The 18,966-nt window shown below is 39.5% G+C and overlaps 1 protein-coding gene across 5 annotated transcripts in view; it reads left to right on the top strand.

Annotated features, from left to right (window-relative positions):
* SORCS1 (sortilin related VPS10 domain containing receptor 1) overlaps nucleotides 1-18,966 on the top strand; it is a 562,053-nt gene that overhangs the window by 249,249 nt on the left and 293,838 nt on the right. The gene's annotated exons all lie outside the window — the stretch shown is intronic.

The following is an 18,966-nucleotide window of genomic DNA, read 5'->3' as shown; positions in this document are numbered from 1 at the left end:
ACGTTTAGGTCTTTCAACCATTTGGAGTCTATTTTTGTGTGTGGTGTAAGGAAGTGGTCCAGTTTCATTCTTCTGCATGTGGCTGTCCAATTTTCCCAACACCATTTGTTAAAGAGACTGTCTTCGTTCCATTGGACATTCTTTCCTACTTTGTCAAAGATTAGTTGGCCATAGAGTTGAGGGTCCATTTCTGGACTCTCGATTCTGTTCCATTGATCTATGTGTCTGTTTTTGTGCCAGTACCATACTGTCTTGATGATGACAGCTTTGTAATAGAGCTGGAAGTCCAGAATTGTGATGCCGCCAGCTTTGCTTTTCTTTTTCAACATTCCTCTGGCTATTCGGGGTCTTCTTTGGTTCCATACAAATTTTAGGATTATTTGTTCCATTTCTTGAAAAAAGTGGATGGTATTTTAATGGGGATTGCATTGAATGTGTAGATTGCTCTAGGTAGCATTGGCATCTTCACAATATTTGTTCTTCCAAACCATGAGCATGGAACATATTTCCATTTCTTTGTGTCTTCCTCAATTTCTTTCATGAGTATTTTACAGTTTTCTGAGTACAGATCCTTTGCCTCTTTGGTTAGATTTATTCCTAGGTATCTTATGGTTTTGGGTGCAATTGTAAATGGGATCGACTCCTTAATTTCTCTTTTCTGTCTTGTTGTTGGTGTATAGGAATGCCACTGATTTCTGTGCATTGATTTGATATCCTGCCACTTTACTGAATTCCTGTATGAGTTCTAGCAGTTTTGGGGTGGAGTCCTTTGGGTTTTCCAGATAAAGTATCATATCATCTGCAAAGAGTGAGAGTTTGACTCCTTCTTTGCCAATTTGGATGCCTTTGATTTCTTTTTGTTGTCTGATTGCTGAGGGTAGGACTTCTAATACTATGTTGAATAGCAGTGGTGATACTGGACATCCCTCCTGCGTTCCTGACCTTAGGGGGAAAGCTCTCAGGTTTTCCCCATTGCGAATGATATTCGCTGTAGGTTTTTCATAGATGGCTTTTATGATATTGAGGTATGTACCCTCTATGCCTATACTCTGAAGAGTTTTGATCAAGAAAGGATGCTGTACTTTGTCAAATGCTTTTTCTGCATCTGTTGAGAGGATCATATGGTTCTTGTTCTTTTTTTATTAATGTATTGTATCACGTTGATTGATTTGCAGATGTTGAACTAAACTTGCAGCCCAGGGATAAATTCCACTTGGTCATGGTGAATAATCCTTTTAATGTACTGTAGGATCCTATTGGCTCGTATTTTGGTGAGAATTTTTGCATCCATGTTCATCAAGGATATTGGTCTGTAATTCCCCTTTTGAAGGGGTCTTTGTCTGGTTTGGGAATCAAGGTAATGGTGGCCTCATAAAATGAGGTTGGAAGTTTTCCTTCCATTTCTATTTTTTGGAACAGTTTCAGGAGAATAGGTATTAATTCTTCTTTAAATGTTTGATAGAATTCCCCTGGGAAACCATCTGGCCCTGGGCTTTTGTTTGTTGGGAGATTTTGATGACTGCTTCAATTTCCTTAGTGCTTATAGGTCTGTTCAGGTTTTCTGTTTCTTCCTGGTTCAGTTTTGGCAGTTGATACATCTCTAGGAATGCACCCATTTCTTCCAGGTTATCTAATTTGGTGGCATACAGTTGCTCATAATATGTTCTTATAATTGTTTGTATTTCTTTGGTGTTGGTTGTGACCTCTCCTCTTTCATTCATGATTTTGTTGATTTGGGTCATTTCTCTTGTCTTTTTGATAAGTCTGGCCACGGATTTATCACTCTTGTTAATTCTTTCAAACAACCAGCTCCTAGTTTCATTGATCTGTTCTTTTGGTTTCCATTTCATTGATTTCTGCTCTGATCTTTATTATTTCTCTTCTCCTCGTGGGTTTAGGCTTTATTTGCTGTTCTTTCTCCAGCTCCTTTAGGTATAGGGTTAGGTTGTGTATTTTAGACCTTTCTTGTTTCTTGAGAAAGGCTTGTATTGCTATATACTTTTCTCTTACGACTGCCTTTGCTGCATCCCAAAGATTTTGAACAGTTGTGTTTTCATTTTCATTGGTTTCCATGAATTTTTTTAATTCTTCTTTAATTTCCTGGTTGACCCATTCATTCTTAATAGGATGGTCTTTAGCCTCCGTGTATTTGACTTCTTTCCGACTTTCCTCTTGTGATTGAGTTCTAGTTTCAAAGCATTGTAGTCTGAAAATATGAGGGAATGATCGCAGTCTTTGGTACCGGTTGAGACCTGATTTGTGACCTAGGATGTGTTCTATTCTGGAGAATGTTCCATGGGCACTAGAGAAGAATGTGTATTCCTTTGCTTTGGGATGGAATGTTCTGAATATGTCTGTGAAGTCCCTTTGGTCCAGTGTGACCTTTAAAGTCTTTATTTCCTTGTTGATCTTTTGCTTAGATGATCTGTCCATTTCAGTCAGGGGGGTGTTAATGTCCCCCACTATTATTGTATTGTTGTCAGTGTGTTTCTTTGCTTTTGTTATTAATTGCCTTATATAATTGGCTGCTCCCATGTTAGGGGCATAGATATTTACAATTGTTAGATCTTCTTGTTGGATAGACCCTTTAAGTAGGATATAGTGTCCTTCCTCATCTCTTATTACAGTCCTTGGTTTAAAATCTAATTTGTCTGATATAAGGATTGCCACCCCAGCTTTCTTTTGGTGTCCATTAGCATGGTAAATGTTTTTCCACCCCCTCTCTTTCAATCTGGGGGTGTCTTTGGGTCTATAATCAGTCTCTTGCAGACAGCATATCGATGGATCTTGTTTTTTAATCCAATCTGATGGCCTGTGTCTTTTGATGGGGGGCTAAATGCCATTTACATTCAGGGTAAGTATTGAAAGATATGAATTTAGTGCCATTGTATTGCATGTAAGGTGACTGTTACTGTATATTATCTGTGTTCCTTTGTGATCCATGCTGCTTTTAGGCTCTCTCTTTGCTTAGAGGACCCCTTTCAATATTTCTTGGAGGGCTGGTTTCGTGTTTGCAAATTCCTTTAGTTTTTGTTTGTCCTGGAAGCTTTTTATCTCTCCTTCTATTTTTATTGACAGCCTAGCTGGATAATGTATTCTTGGCTGCATATTTTTCTCATTTAGTGCTCTGAATATATCATGCCAGTCCTTTCTGGCCTGCTAGGTCTCTGTGGATAGGCCTGTTGCCAGTCTAATGTTTCTACCATTATAGGTTACATATCTCTTCTCCTGAGCTGCTTTCAAGTTTTTTTCTTTGTCTCTGAGACTCGTAAGTTTTAGTATTAGATGTCGGGGTGTTGACCTATTTTTATTGATTTTGAGAGGGTTTCTCTTTGCCTCCTGGATTTTGATGCCTGTTTCCTTCCCCACATTAGGGAAGTTCTCTGCTATTATTTGCTCCAATATACCTTCTGCCCCTCTCTCTCTTTCTTCTTCCGGGATCCCAAATATTCTAATATTTCGTCTTACAGTATTCCTTATCTCTCGAATTCTGCCCTCATGATCCAGTAGTTGTTTATCTCCCTTTTTCTCAGCTTCTTTATTTTCCATCATTTGGTCTTCTATATCGCTGAATCTCTCTTCTGCCTCATTTATCCTAGCAGTTATTCCCCCCATTTTTGATTGCACCTCATTAATAGCCTTTTTGATTTCGACTTGGTTAGATTTTAGTTCTTTTATTTGTCCAGAAAGGGTTTCTCTAATAACTTCCATGCTTTTTTCAATCCCAGCTAGTATCTTTAAATCATGATTCTGAACTCTAGGTTCGATATCGTACTAATGTCTGTATTGAGTAGGTCCCTGGCAGATGGTAGTACCTCTTGTTCTTTTTGTTGAGGTGATTTTTTCCGTTTTGTCATTTTTTCCAGAGGAGAATAGATGAATGAGAGAACAAAATGCTAACAGGTTAACAACGTCCCCAGAAAGTATATTCTAAACAAATCAGAAATGACCTGAAACTAGAGGAAAAGAAAGGGAAAGAAAGAAAAAAGAAAGAGGAAAAAATAAAAAGAAAAAGAAAAAGGTAAAAACAAACAAAAACAGAACAAAACAGAAAAACAGAATATGATCAAATATGATGAGGCTGGTGCATAGATCAGTGCCACACACTATATTTTGGGTATATTTTGGTCTGTTAGAAGAAAGTGCCTCCCAGAATTTTAAAGAAAGAAAGACTTATATGTGTACAAAATTAGGGTTGATCCGATGAAGGGATGGCATATGAGTGTAAAGATGAAAATTATAAACAATTTTATAAAAGGAATTGATAAGAAGTTGTTTGAAAAAGGAAAGAAGAGGTTTTTAAAACAAGAAGAAGAAAAAAAAGGGGAGAGAATGTGATCAGGCAGGAGACTAGAACAAAGCCATACACTAGAGATTTAGGGTATGTTTTGATCTGTTAGAAGAAACTATCTCAAAATTTTAAAGAGAGAACAACTTATATATATATATGCCAAAAGCAAGGGTAACTACTATGAAGGGATAGAATATGACTCTATAAATGAAAAATAAAAATTTTTTTTTAAAAAGGGATTGATAAGATGTTGGTTGAAAAAGGGAAATAGAAAAATTCAAAAAAAAAAGACAGTTAAAAAATTAACTTTAAAAGACTAAAGAATCATAGTAGAAAAGCCATGAATTCTATGTGCAGTATTCCCCTAGCGCTGGAGTTCTCCCGTTCTCCTTGATCCGGTAAACTTGGTCTTGGCTGGCTCGTTATTCATGCTGATCTTCTGGGGGAGGGGCCTGTTGCCGTGGTTCCCAAAAGTCTTTGCCAGAGGCTGAATTGCCCCGCCCTTGTTGGTAGGGCCTAAGCAATCTGCTCGGGTTTGCTCTCGGGTGCTTTTGTCCCTGCAAGCTCTTGGTACATTTGGAGGACGAGAGTGAACATGGTGGCCTCCCAATCTCTGCCCTGGGGGAGCCGAGAACTCAGGGCCCCACTCCTCAGTGCATCCCCAGAGAAAAGCAGTCAATCACTCCCGTCTCCCCGGTCTCCGGCCACACTCTGTGCTCACCCGGTCTGTGACCGAGCGTTTCTATCTCTGGCTCCCGACCCCGTGTGGAGTCTCCAAACCCAGCAGATCCCTGCAGTTTGCTCCCACGCTGCTCTTCCCTGGGGAGGAAGGGGAGTCTCCCCGGGTCTGCCGCTTGTTGGGTCCCTGCTGGAGGAGCAGTGGCCTGACTGGGCCGCGGATCACAGTTTATGGCAACCCCGAGCTGAGAGCCCACACCTCGGCTCCGTCTCTGCAGCCAGCTTCCCTGCTCTGATACCTGGGAGCTCTGCTGCACTCAGGCACCCCCGGTCTTTCTGTGACCCCGAGGGTCCTGGACCACACTGTCCCGTGAGGGTTCCACCCCCTGCTTAGCCACTGGAGCGACGTCCCTCAGCGGAGCCAACTTCTAAATGTTCGGATTTTGTGCGCGGCTCTATCACTTGCTAGAAGCCGACGATGGAGGCCCCTTCCCCCACTGTCTATCCTCCGGAATATCGCCTTCGATTCACTTCTCCGCACATCCTACTTTCCAGAAAGTGGTCGCTTTTCTGTTCAGAGAGTTGTTGCTATTCTTTTCTTCAATCTGCGGTGTTCAGAATGGTTTGATCCCTATTCAGCTGAATTCCTGAGACCAGACGAAATCCAGGTCTCCTACTCCTCCGCCATCTTGCTCTGCCCCCACACCTCTTCCTGTCTTTTAATCTAGGTTTATTAACGTTAAAAAAGTAAGCTCATACCATATATAAAACTATAAACCCTACATGTTTTAAAACTTTATTATTTTCTATACTATTCTGTGGCTTTCAAGATCTCAAATTTTAATGTTTTACGTATTCTAACATATGTTTGAATAGTTATTTTTCTTCTCTTCGTTGACATTCAGGTGATTTTTTAATTGGCTATTATAAATAATAATGTGATGTCAGGACATATTTTTGTTATATGTGTAGGTGTGAGTTATATCCTTAAGGTAAATCTGTAGGGGAAAATATTTTAAATTAAAGGTTAGGGACTATTTTGAAAATTACTGGTCCAATTTCAGGATCTGTATTAAGGCTTCTATTACAAAATGCCAAATTAACTTTCAAATATGTTCTCCCAATTTATACTTCCGCTGACATTATACCAAGTGCCTATTTTACTGGTTACACAAGCATTGCCCATTATCTTGGTGTGATATTAATCTCTGTTTATTTTAAAATAGAATAGTAAAATTTCATTTTTAAAACTTTGTGTATCATTGATGGAAGTTGAGAATTTAAATGTGTTCTTTTCCAATTCTTCATGTTGTAGATAAATTTGTATCTCATATACTTTTCTGCCTTGTCTGGTTTTCATCTACGAAAAATAACTATAGGTTCGTGTACTGCATTTGTATATTTTGTGCATTGCACTGGGCTGCTTTCTAGTTATTGTGGATGAATCTCTTGTATCCTGGATGATCATCATGATGGCAGCACAGTTCCCTAGACTCTAGAGTGATCCTTGTGTTTGGCCCTAATGTTCTTTTACGGAGAGAGTTCAGCTTGTGACTCTGTAAGTGCTGTGCTATAATCTTTCTCTAGAGAGCAGCCTTTTGGATGGACGGTACCATCAGCAACTGGTATGCAAACTTTTTAATTAAAGATGCTAGAAAGACTAGTGAAAAAACAAAGCTGGTGGGGGGAAAAAACCCATAAAGTCCTACTTGAGTAGATTGTCTCTTCAATTACATGTTCTAAACTAATGCAAGTTTAAACTGTCTATACCTCATTTTCCTCAAATGTGTAATAAAGATGATATGAGTTCCTACTTCAGAGAGTTATAGAACTGTTTTTAAACCTAAAAACAAAAGTAGTACTGGAAACTGTCTTAGATGAGTTCCCCCAGAAACAGATTCTGGGAGTGGGATTCTGGTATAAGATATTTATTGTGAGATGATCCCTGGAAACCAAATTTGGACAGTGGGAAAGTGAGATAGGAGTAGGAAGGGTACAATAAAGCATACATTATCAAGTCAGTCAACACTGTGGGTGATTAGAGCTTAATCTCATCAGGGAAGTCTGGGAGTCAGTGTAGAACTCACACCCCTGAGTTACTCTATAGAAGGGTGAGGGAATTAGATTATTTATATACCAACTTTTATCAGTGTTTGATCGAGGACTGCCGCAGGGGCTGTTAATTCCCTACACCTTTGCCTGCTTCTGTAATCACTGGAGAGGAGGAGGGCTCCTGAAACCCTAGAAAAGCCACAGGCAGTTGGAAGTAGGTGTATGAATACATACTGTCATCGTGAAGCCAAGGAGTGATGAGTTAGAGGACTGGCAGCTTAGCTAATATACAGGACCAGAGAGGTGTAGGTCCCTGGATAGTCTGTACCTTAACATCATTGTGATCAGCATGCCCAACCTCAAACACAAGCAATGTAACTTCTGATTTCAGTTCTAGTCAATAAACATTGTTGCCAGACACTGTGAAAGCCACTCGGGATATAATGACTAAGACCTGGATTCTGGATTCAAGCAGCTCACAATCTTGTTATTATAAACAGAGGAGTAAGCCAGCAGTGTGATAAATGTACATACACTATTGCAAATGCGAAATCAGGGTTTGATGAAAAATTTTTGGAGAGACAGCCATGAGAACTCACAAAGGGAAGTCACATCTATTTAGTGGTTGGTTTGGAGGGTAGTTCCAGTAGAAGTAACCTTTGAGCTTCCTTTTGAGATATAAATAGATGATAGCCTGTCAAGGAAGGAGGAGGTGGATACCCTAGGGAGAAAATCTGTGTAATATAACATGAGTAAAAGCATGGGGTAATGAAATAAGAGGGTTTATAAGTACTTCCATATGCCTGGAAGGAAGTGTTCATTTGGTCAAGTGATAGTTGTTGAGTTTTGAGAGCCATACTAGTTCTAGGTCATAGAGGACTGGTAGAGGAAGGGGTGAGAATCTTGGGAAGGTCTTGACAGGTCATGGAAAAACTTTACACAGAAGGCGTTTTGAGTGCTATTTGGAAGATACTTTGTACAAACATGATTCTGGAAGCACAGAGACCAGTGTAGGGGCAACTATAGAAATTATAGCAAAAAAGAAGTAAGCCCTAGTGGCAGAAGAGATTCAAGTGATGGTAACGAGGGTGGAGTCAAAAGGATGTAAGCACTGAGTAATGTATAGAATCGTTGAATCACTGTATTGAACACCTGAAACTAATATAACAGTAATATACTATTAACTATAGTGGAATTAAAATAAAAAAAAATGGTTGTGAGATAGGTCATGGGTGTTGGGGAGTCAGATGAGTGAGGTTGATTTTCAAGATTTCTGACTAGGCAACTGACTGCATGCTTATGCCACTCATCAAGTGGGTGCTGGAGAGAGAGCCACAATTTATGGGATGGAGGATGGGATGATGTAATAGGGCAGGGTGTTGCTTTCTTTCTTTAGTATCCACCATCCCTTCCCTTCTTCTTCCTCATTAATGCCTAGTTGAATCTTCAGTGTCAGTGGGACAGATTTCCTTTTTCTTGCCAAACCCATTTTATGAAATCCTCAGGGCTCAGTGGGGAATCCATACAGAGAACTTCATGGCTGCCATTTGGGTTCATGTATAGACTGAAAAAGCAAATGAGTTGGAATAGGGTGGGTTTTTCACTGGTACACAAGAAACAAACAAATAAACATGATTTAACCCTGGCTTCTCAATCCAGCAGTCCTTCCACCTACCAGTAGGACTTTGGAATGGACCCCTTAGCACCTGGAGAGATTGTTGTGAGAAATTAACAACATAAGGAGTAAATATATGCCTAGTAACCCTTAAGGACCATGTTAATATAAAAGCAGTTAATTCATGAAATAAGGGAAATAAATTCAGTAAAAAAAATAAACAAAAGCAACACTCTGATAAGAGTTGTCAGGACCATACAGTGGGTCCCTTACCTTTGAACGGGGGACAGAACGTAAATAATTGTGCTTTACAGTTTGTGGGAAAAGGTGATAATAAAGATAAAGGCATAAATGCATGACTTAGAACAGGGCAAGAAACCATCAGAATGGTAAATAAAATTAGGAGCCATTTCTTAGGAGAAAAATAAGGAAGGGAAAACAGAATAAAAGGAATGATGTAATCAGGTTAGCAGTCCCGTGTCTTTCACTCCCCGCAAGTCTGGCCCTGGTTCCTATCAAACACACCACCCACATCTTTTTAGCAGTGTAACCTGGATCTGCACCCTGAGAGCCACATCCCAGCCCCCCATACAGAAATTCATCTTCTGATTAGTGGTGGTGGCTATTCGTTTGACACTGGGACTGTGGCTTCCTGTGCCACGTGGATTTTGGAATGGTTGACATGGTTCTTTCATGAATAATCAGAGGAAGATTATGGAGTGGGCGGCTAACTAGTCCCTCACCTACCTATAAAACTTCTGCATAGAAAGTCCAACAGAAGAACAGAAATCTTGCTGAAGAAGTTGGTTGTCAGACATCTAATTAAATGAGAGGATGATTAGCAGGCTCAGTGCCATAGGTGAGTTTGTTTTAATAGTGTTTGGGACATCGGTGGGCAGGACAGGAGCTGATCAGCATGAATTGAAAGAAATCTGAAGAGCAGAATAATAAGACTGGAAGTAGAAACATGGAGACATTTTCAAAACCTTGCCTTAAAAAGAATCAAGGGGAGGGGAAGGGAGGCTGTCCCAGGGCTCTAGTAGCTTGTTGAGATGGCAGCCACAGCATTGCTCTTTTGAAGTTACTTGTGCAAATAAACATTGTCAGGTAGGGTTTGCTATTTGCAAGCAGCAGGAACCAACTCCGTCTAATTAACTGAAGGAGAGTTTACTTGCAGGATAATTGGTGCCCGTGGAATCAATAGGGGTGATGTCCCAGCTTGGGAATGGATGGTGGCCAAAGCTGCGTCAGAGGTCTGAAAAACAGGGACTTCGGTGCCATCCGGTCAGGATGCTGATAGCACATGTCCAAACTCAAGTGTTTCTTCCATTCCTATGTTTCTTACTTCAAGTTTAAAATCCTGGGCTAGCATGTCCCGCTGGCTAAGCTTTGGCTACAGGATCACCCTGTGGTTCTACAGAGTGGAAGTAAAAGAACTCTAACCCCTTCGACTTCTACAGAGAGAAGACACCTGCTTTTAACCATCCCTCCCAAGATTCTTCTCAGTGGTGGAGAGAGAATTCCCTATAAAGGAATTTGGATGTTGGGAAGGCAGAATGGGCTTTGAGTCACAAACATGTACATGTGCGTGTGTGTGTGTGCACTCACACACACACACACAGGAAGGCAAATTTCCAGTGTGGAAGTGGTATGGAGGTGGTAGGAAAGTCCAGCCATAAAAGTTGATTTTTTTATGATGGGATTTTTAGATATTAAGATGTCAGGTGGAGAAATAAATAGAAAAGGTGCATTCCTTTTTTTTACAGGCCATAGTATAAGGGTAAACCGAAAGATAGAAAAAGCGTCAAGAAAAGCAAATAGCAGATTAATCATGGGGCAACCAAATATCCTCAAACCTCTCTGCCATTTCTGGGCCCAGGCACAAAAAATAAAATAGTATTCGGGGCAGGAACATTGGAAATGGAGTGGGTAGGATGTCAGAATACCTGAGCCTGTGACCTTGAGTTATTTCACCTTTTCTCCTAAACTCTAATAAACTGAGGTTCAGCTCTAATATCTAATACTATGGGTGGATGCTTTAATTTGGAGAAAGTTTCTAGAGAGTGTACATCTGGTGTGTTTGCCAAGTTTATTTTTATCTCCTTAAACATATACTGTAAAATTTATACATATATAAATAATTTACAATTAGAACAATATAAAATGTATCATCTTAACCATTTTTAAGTATACGGTTCAGTAGTGTTAAATATATTCACATTGTTGTAAAACAGATCTCCAGAACTTTTTCATCTTGTGTATCTGAAACTCTACACTCATTAAACAATAACTACCCTTTCTTCCCTCCCATAACCCCTGGTAACCATCATTCTATTTTCTGTTTCTGTGACTTTGACTACTTTAGAATGCTTAGTTAAGTAAGTGGAATCATAAAGTATTTGTCTTTTTCATTGGGGAAGATATGTGCTACGGTGAGCGCTGTGAATTGTGTAAGACTGTTGAATCACAGATCTGTACTTCTGAAACAAATAACGCAACATATTTTAAGAAAAAAGAAAAAGAAGAAGATAGCAGGAGAGGAAGAATGAAGGGGAGTAAGTCAGAGGGGGAGACGAACCAGGAGAGATGATGGACTCTGAAAAACAAACTGAGGGTTCTAGAGGGGAGGAGGGTAGGGGGATGGGTTAGCCTGGTGATGGGTATTGAGGAGGGCACATTCTGCATGGAGCACTGGGTGTTATGAACAAACAATGAATCATGGAACACTACACCAAAACAAAATATGTAATATATGGTGATTAACATAACAATAAAAAATTTAAAAAAAAAGTATTTGTCTTTTTGGGACTAGCTGATTTGCCTAAGGGAAATGCCCTCAAGGTACATCCATGTTGTAGTACAGGACAGAATTTTCTTTCTTTTCCATTGTGTGTGTGTGTGTGTCACATTTGTTTATCCACTCATCTATTGATGGACATTTGGGTTGCATGTTATGTTCTGGCTATTGTGTGTTGTGAATAATGCTGTTGTGAACATAGGTGTGCAAATAGCTCTTTGAAACTCTGCTTTCAATTATTTTAGGTATATACCAGAAGTAGGATTGTAATCATCAATCATGGTGCTTCTATAGAATTCTTTTTAAATCATCATGATAATTCTATTTTTAATTTTCTGAGGAACTTCCATACTGTTTTCCATAGTGGTTGTACCATTTTATAATCTCACCAACAGTGCACACAGGTTGTAAGTTATCTGCTTCTTCACCAACTTCATTTTATCTTTTTTTTTTTTTTAAGATTTTATTTATTTATTTGAGAGGGAGAGAATGAGAGATAGCACGAGCGCGAAGAGGGTCAGAGGGAGAAGCAGACTCCCTGCTGAGCAGGGAGCCCGATGCGGGACTCGATCCCAGGACTCCAGGATCATGACCTGAGCCGAAGGCAGTCGCTTAACCAACTGAGCCACCCAGGCGCCCTTCATTTTATCTTTTAAACAAAAACTACTCTGCTTAAAAGTCATAGACCATGTACAGAATTAATGTCTAGAGTAAGTGGGGGGTCACTAAACTGCTGTTTCTCATCATTTCTTGGGAGCCCCCAGTGGTTTCAAAATACATACTATGAAGGGATATGGGAGAGGAAACCCAAGAGGGACTTGGGGAAGGTAAGCAAGTAAACATCTAATGTTGGGGTCTTAACTGAATGGACAAATGAACTAAAGTGCGTTTAGTCTAAAAGCTTGAGTACATCAAGTTTACTTGGGAATCCCTGTCAGGAAGGCTCCCAGCTGATATCTGGAGTATATCTGTTATGAGAACAGCTATTGTGTTAGAGTATTAAAAAAAAAGACTCATGTAATCTCAATAGCTGTATGAAACACATTCTCAGTAATCCCCATTTTGTGGGTTGAGAAACTGAGGCTTGTGGAAAAAAATTTGCCTGAGATTATACTACATGTTTCTGAATCCAGCCAGAGCTCTTGGCTCTTCTACCAGATTTTAGGATTCTTCATAGCATCAGTCGTGTGATGAAATAGCAAGTCACTTTTGTTTTACCTGCGTAGAAAGCTTCGTTTTGCTGATTTTACATATATCTAAAACTAGGTATAACTGTTCAAAACTCATGAGCAACTACTTTTCTTGGTGGAAAAGGTCAGATTGACAGCTCCCTCAAGTCCTTCCTTCCTTCTTTTGGAGGCTTCCAGGCTTATTCCACACCGTCTTTGTAATCCCGCCTCGGAGGTCTCCAGCATTGCAGGGTTTTTCTTGTAAGTCCAGTCCTTTAAGGACCTGGCCTGAGATGGCCTCATCTCAATAAGAATGGTCTCTCTAGCCCACATAATTGCTTTAGACCTGTGTCAACATGGATTGGAACTAGTGGCTTTAAAAGAAACGGCTTTTTTACACAGACCGTGTCAAAGCAGCTTTATTCTTCCCTCACCTTCACCACAGAAGCCTTCCCTTTTGCTCCCTGTGCCCCCATGCACACACACACGTACACACGTGCATGCACACCCCCCACACACACACACATGCCCCACTAACTCCCCGCATGCTGACAGATTTTCCCAGTTTGCTGTTCATTAAGTTATATGACTGTGGAAATAAAATATGTCACATGATCAAATGTTATTAGCTAAAAATGAATTAGCCACCTGCTGCTTCACCCCCGCCCCCGTGGAAAATAAAAGGAATTGAATTTGCTGAGAAATCCCCCTGACTTGTACTTTTTTTCCCTTTAAGCAGGTCCATATGTCAGGGAGAGAGCCAAGCTGTAGAAAGGAGTTGAAAGTCCATCTCTGTTAATGATGAAGAACCTCTATGCAAATAAAAAGCCCCATTTTATAAGATAAACTTCCTGTTTACTTGCAAACTCATGTTTTATATCAAACTGATGATGTATTCAGCTTCATGTGCTGGCCTGAAGAGTTAGGAGAGAATTACCCGTTTCTGGAAGACTGTGAAGTGTTGAATAAAAATGTCTAGTTTGTCTTTTGAGCTGAACACTCCCTTTACAATTCCTTCTACTCTTCTTTCCCACCCATGTTTTTTTTTTTTTTTTGTCTGTGACTCTTTTAGAGGGGGAAAAAATTACCCTTCCTGGCCGTTTCCGAAGATGTGCACTAATTTTCTACTTATTTTTCCCCTAGACTTGTTGCAGCATGTGATAGCCACATCTTTTAATTTGAAGGCTATTTAGGGATATTTATAGCTTTGCGTGTGTGAGTTTATATTGCATTAATTTATTTCATTCATTAACTCATTGTATCCATTCCATAAATGACTAGTGAGTGCAGTATGTGTCAGGCACTGTACTAGGTGCAGATCACATATTAATGATCATAAGTACACATGGCCCTTGCACTCATGGAGTTTTTAGGCAAATAGTGAAAAAAAAAACAATAGGTAAGTAGCTTTAAGTGAATGTATCATTATAAAATCTGAGCTAAGGTTAATATTTCACATCAGAAGAGGTGCTTCTCATTCATTTTGTTGACTTTATGCATTATATATTTTTTAGAGTAGTCATTGAATGTGACCATATTTAGTAACTGATGACAAAAACTCTGTCCTTGGGTAGGGGTAGGAAAATGATAATTGATAAAATTTTCAGATGGGTCTTGTTTTTGTTTTTCCTGTGATTTTATTGAAGGAGTTTTACAAAGTATATAAGAAAATAATTTTTTTATTTGAAAACTGGGGCTCAATATGGGCTTTCATTTATCTAAAGCCCTTTAGAATGTCAGTAGTACACGCTATGAACCCTAGAAGGATACGAATTATCCTTATTTATAGTTACATCTTACCTGAAGGCAACTCCTTTAAAGATTGGAATAATTGGAGTGGATGTATGAATGAATGAGTTAATGGATGGATGAACGATAGGCCTTGATAAAGTCCCAACATATGTACCTACAACCTTTGTTATTGAAGTTTAAAGGCTTTGAACTGAGAGGGCTTCTTTGGTAAATGCTGGCGTGGAATAATGAGTTGTGCTAGATGTTCTGTAGAGCATAAGAATGACACAGACCCTGAGTTTTGTCAGCTATGGTGTGATTGAGGACACTGTCTAGGGACTATTTGAAATAGATAAACAACCACATCTGTTTAAAATAAGTCAAACTCTAGGTGATTTAGAATAATATATTGTTTTTGAGTCTGAGAAATAGCACACAGTTGCAATTCTATTTTAACTGCTGCTTTATTCTAGGGTCAACAAGGAACGTTGACCCTGGTTGACTTGACTACAGGGGAATCTTGGTCTATTTCATTCAATTTCACGTTTGCAGGTTAGTCAAGTAGCAAACCCAGATATGGTACAAAATGCCGGGAGACTTGGCCCATGGATATAGAGAAGGCTTTGTGTGAAGCATATTCAGGGTCACATATAAAATGTAGTTTGGCATTGAGTGTTAAATTTGGAGCGAATTTGTCAGAATTAAGGCAGTGTTGATGCTTGCCAAATTGGGCAAGCTATGGTGGAAGAAATGGTTTATCTGCTGCCCAAAAGGAAATGAAAGAACAATGCATCTCTGAAGTGAGTTGGGTATGGGAGATTGCCAAATAAAGCTAGAGGTCTTTTAATTCTCATTTATGTCTTTACAGAAATGGGTAGTTGGGTTGGTTTATTTGAAACCTTAAATTAAGACAGAAGTCTGTGATGTGATTCTTTTTTGGTCTGTTTCAGTCTTTTATTCTGTGTAATTATCAAAGAAGAAATCATTATATTCAATTTAAAGATCCAAATTGAAACTTATGATTTCTTTAGTGTACTAATAAGGGTCAGGGGAACTATAAACTCGAATCTGTTCACTCACTCATGCATTTGGCACCTGCTGTACACAGGCATTATCCTTCATTGTGATCACTCCGTCAACTTTATGCTAACTTGTTTATTTCTCATCCCAAAATACTTTTTCTTTAAATTTCTAAGGGGCTACTGGTTAATAGCACAATTTACCAGGTGCACTGTGTAAAAATAGCTTCTTACCCCCTCCAGACCAATCATCAGCTTGATTAATTAATTTAATCAAACACTCTAGTGTGACAGTTCATCCTAATTAGCTAATAATATTCTATTTCTCAGCACTCTTGGGACCTAGATATTTTTGTTGTGTAAAATAACACAGTCACCATATTGCCTTTCTATTCCTAAAGGCGTGGAGTCTACCAAAATGTGGGAAAAGTTTAGGTGTTTTCCACTGAGAGGGAAATAATGGATCATAAATAATACTAAAAGAATAATCTTTGATTCTGGTACACATGCTAAGTGCTGGCCTTTTTGCTGGAGCAGTCATGGTTGCTATGACCTGGCATCGATGCTCTGAACTCTGTTCCATAAGACAATTTATTTAGTTCCTGTTGAGATATGGAACCATGATTCTACTTTCAGCATAGTTGTCCAGGAAAAAAAAAACATATATATATATAAAACAAATCTATCTATCTATCATCGATATATCTAGAAATATATCATATGACCACAAGTGGTGCCAGTAACTGTCAGTCTCCTTAGGTTCATAGTGCCCCAAATGTGGCCAGAAACCACAGTAACTAAGCTTTTCCCACCATAAGCCAAGAGTGGATTTTGTTAATTTCAAAACTGCTGGTGAGTTAATAATTGAGAAAATTCCCTTATGTTTCTATTCAGCATTTTCCCCTAGTAGCCCACTGATTTATTTGACCATCTTGTGTTCCTTTGTCTGCCTAAGATGCCATTTAGAAAAGTTTTCCCCATCATTAATGCCTCTCAGGGCTGATTTTACATACTCAAAACCAGCGATCACATTTTAATTACATGGGCCTTTGTTTTGTTTTCTCCTTTTTAATAAGGCTCCACTGAGGAGATCTTCCCCTTTCTGGGTCTAATGAGGTTGTCAGATCAATTAAGGTAATTGACAGCAGGTTTATCACATTCCTTAATCAGGAGTGTAGCCATTTTTATTAGAGGAAAACAATCCCCAGATGATTTAGAGATAGAAAAAAAGGTTCAATCCGTATACATAGAGGGAAAGAGAAAGACAACCTGAAATGTCAGAGTTTTGAATGAGAGAGGAAGATAGGACAGAAATAAAGCAGAGGGTCTTCAGAGCCAGTCCCAATCTAAAAGTAATACAGTGGTCCCCAGAATTGAGCTTCAGAATCACTGGAGTGATTGTTTAAAAATTAGATTGCTGCTGATAAAGAAATGCATCCAGTGAGCCATTATTCATCTTAAGCATACACAATGTTACATGTCAATTATATTACAATAAAATGAAAGAAATGGGAAAAAATAGATTTTTTGTTTCCCACATAGCAACTTAAGTAGGTATTTGGGAGAGCCCAGAAATCTGTATTTTTACAACCCCTCCCAAGATGATTCACTGCAGAAGGTAGTCATTTGCACAGTGCATTCTGAGAAATCTTAGTGTAAAGATATTGGAAGAGCAGGGTGCCCTAGTAAAAAGTTAGGTCAAAGGCAGTACTTCTTATACTTTACTGTGGGCACAAATCAGCTGGGGCTCTCTTTCATTGGGTATACGTGAGGTGTGAGCCTCTGTTCTCCTCTAAGAAGCACCAGGGAGTGATGCCATTTCTCCTGGGCAGTGGAATGCACTTGGGGTGCATCGAACATTGGTCTGCTTTTCTTGGTTCCCCAGTGCAGAAGGTGAGTTGGCAGGGCTGGGGCCAGGTTGTCTACCCTTTAGAGCTACTCAAAGTCCTAAGGTAAAGAGGTCAGGCTTTCTGCCAATGTCTGGGTTGTGTGGGGAACCAGTGAATGGGGCTTAGTCCCAGGATGCCTCAGCCTGCTGTCGCAGAGCGTAACATCTTGACTTTTGCCAACGTTCTCTGAAGTACAGAAGGATTATATTTAATCTCTGAATACATAACACCAAGACAAGCATGTGTGTTTCTTCTTTTTTTTTTTTAAATCTACCTCCCAGGAAAAGAGTACTGGAATGACCTTGATGTTTTGCAACTAATTATTCTCCCGTTGTTCTTGAGGCACATAGGCCTCTCCCTAAAAACAGCACCTTGTAATTTTTAAATACTTTCAAGTTTTCTAGATGCTTTCACATCTGTGGTTAATTAATTTATTGAATGTGCCTTCTGTTCTGTTCCTCCGCTGCCTGACACAATGCTTGGAGCAAGGTCTAGGACTGGGTTCTCCTACATTTAGGCTCATAATTGAATTGAGAAGATAAGACATCATTCCATGGTGTGTATCACTGGCTTTATTTTTATTTTGTATGCAACTAGGACCTTCAGTCCAGGGCAGAGTAGATTAGTTCTATCTGAGATAATCACTGAAGTGACACTTGCATTGGGCATGGAATAAAAACCTGTGAGTCCAACAATACAAAATACTACTCCTCTCAGTTTAAGTAATGTACCCAAGGCTAATTGATTCCCTAGAGTGAACAGTTAAGTCTATGGTAAACAGCTCAGTCTTGATTCCTTCCTCTGTGTTGCTCAGGGCCTCCATCTTTTGACTTTCTTCCAGTGCTGTTTCCACCATCAGAGAGAGAGAAAAAAAGGGGGGGGGCCTAACCTCCCTAATAAACACGCACCATGCTCAGATACCTTCTAATTGTCGGCGAGGCCATGAGCTTGACTTTATTAGAAGGCTAGAGACTTTACCTCTTTATTAGGCCACTGACATTTTATTCTTCCCATCCATTGCGTAAAATATATACCATCTCAGACCAGCTTCTGAAGAATGGAAAAGTATGTTTCCTGTGTTTTCCTCTAAGAATCCAAAGAACATTCTCAGATTCTGTTTCACTTTGTGACACCATGGAAGGTGGGGATGAGCCAACACTGGGCTCATTTATAGTTGATAAAACGAAGGCCCAAGGAGCTGGTCTGTGCTAAAGGACAACAGAAAACTGTCTTGGTGAGCACATAGTTTGTGGCTTTGTCTGCACGGACATTCCATCTTCAGGTATAGTGTATCTGTATGTGAGAGAAAGAACACAGAAATACAGGGTGTGCAGTAAATTGTCCACACATTAGGAAACAATGCATTTGTAATGAGAATTATAGTCATTTAAACATTACAGGACATAAGAAAGTAAATCTCTAACGAACAAAGAAAAAAAAGACAAACCGAAGAACAGACTCTTAACTATAGAGAACACACAGATGGTTACCAGGGGAGAGGTGGGTGGGGAACGGGTGAAATAGGTGATGGGGATTAAGAGGACACTTACCGTGATGAGCACTGAGTTATATATGGAATTGCTGAATCACTGTGTTGTACCCTGAAACAAATGTAACACTGTATGTTAACTGCCCTGAAATTACAGTTAAAAAAACAAAACGAAACATGTTTTTCTGGGAGGCTCAGCCAGTTGAGCGTCTAGCTTCGGCTCAGCTCCTGATCTT

The sequence above is a fragment of the Zalophus californianus genome, chromosome 15 (assembly GCF_009762305.2).
Source record: "Zalophus californianus isolate mZalCal1 chromosome 15, mZalCal1.pri.v2, whole genome shotgun sequence".
Taxonomy (NCBI): domain Eukaryota; kingdom Metazoa; phylum Chordata; class Mammalia; order Carnivora; family Otariidae; genus Zalophus; species Zalophus californianus.
Note: the sequence above shows the minus strand (reverse complement) of the source record. Positions and strands in the feature narration are given on the sequence as shown.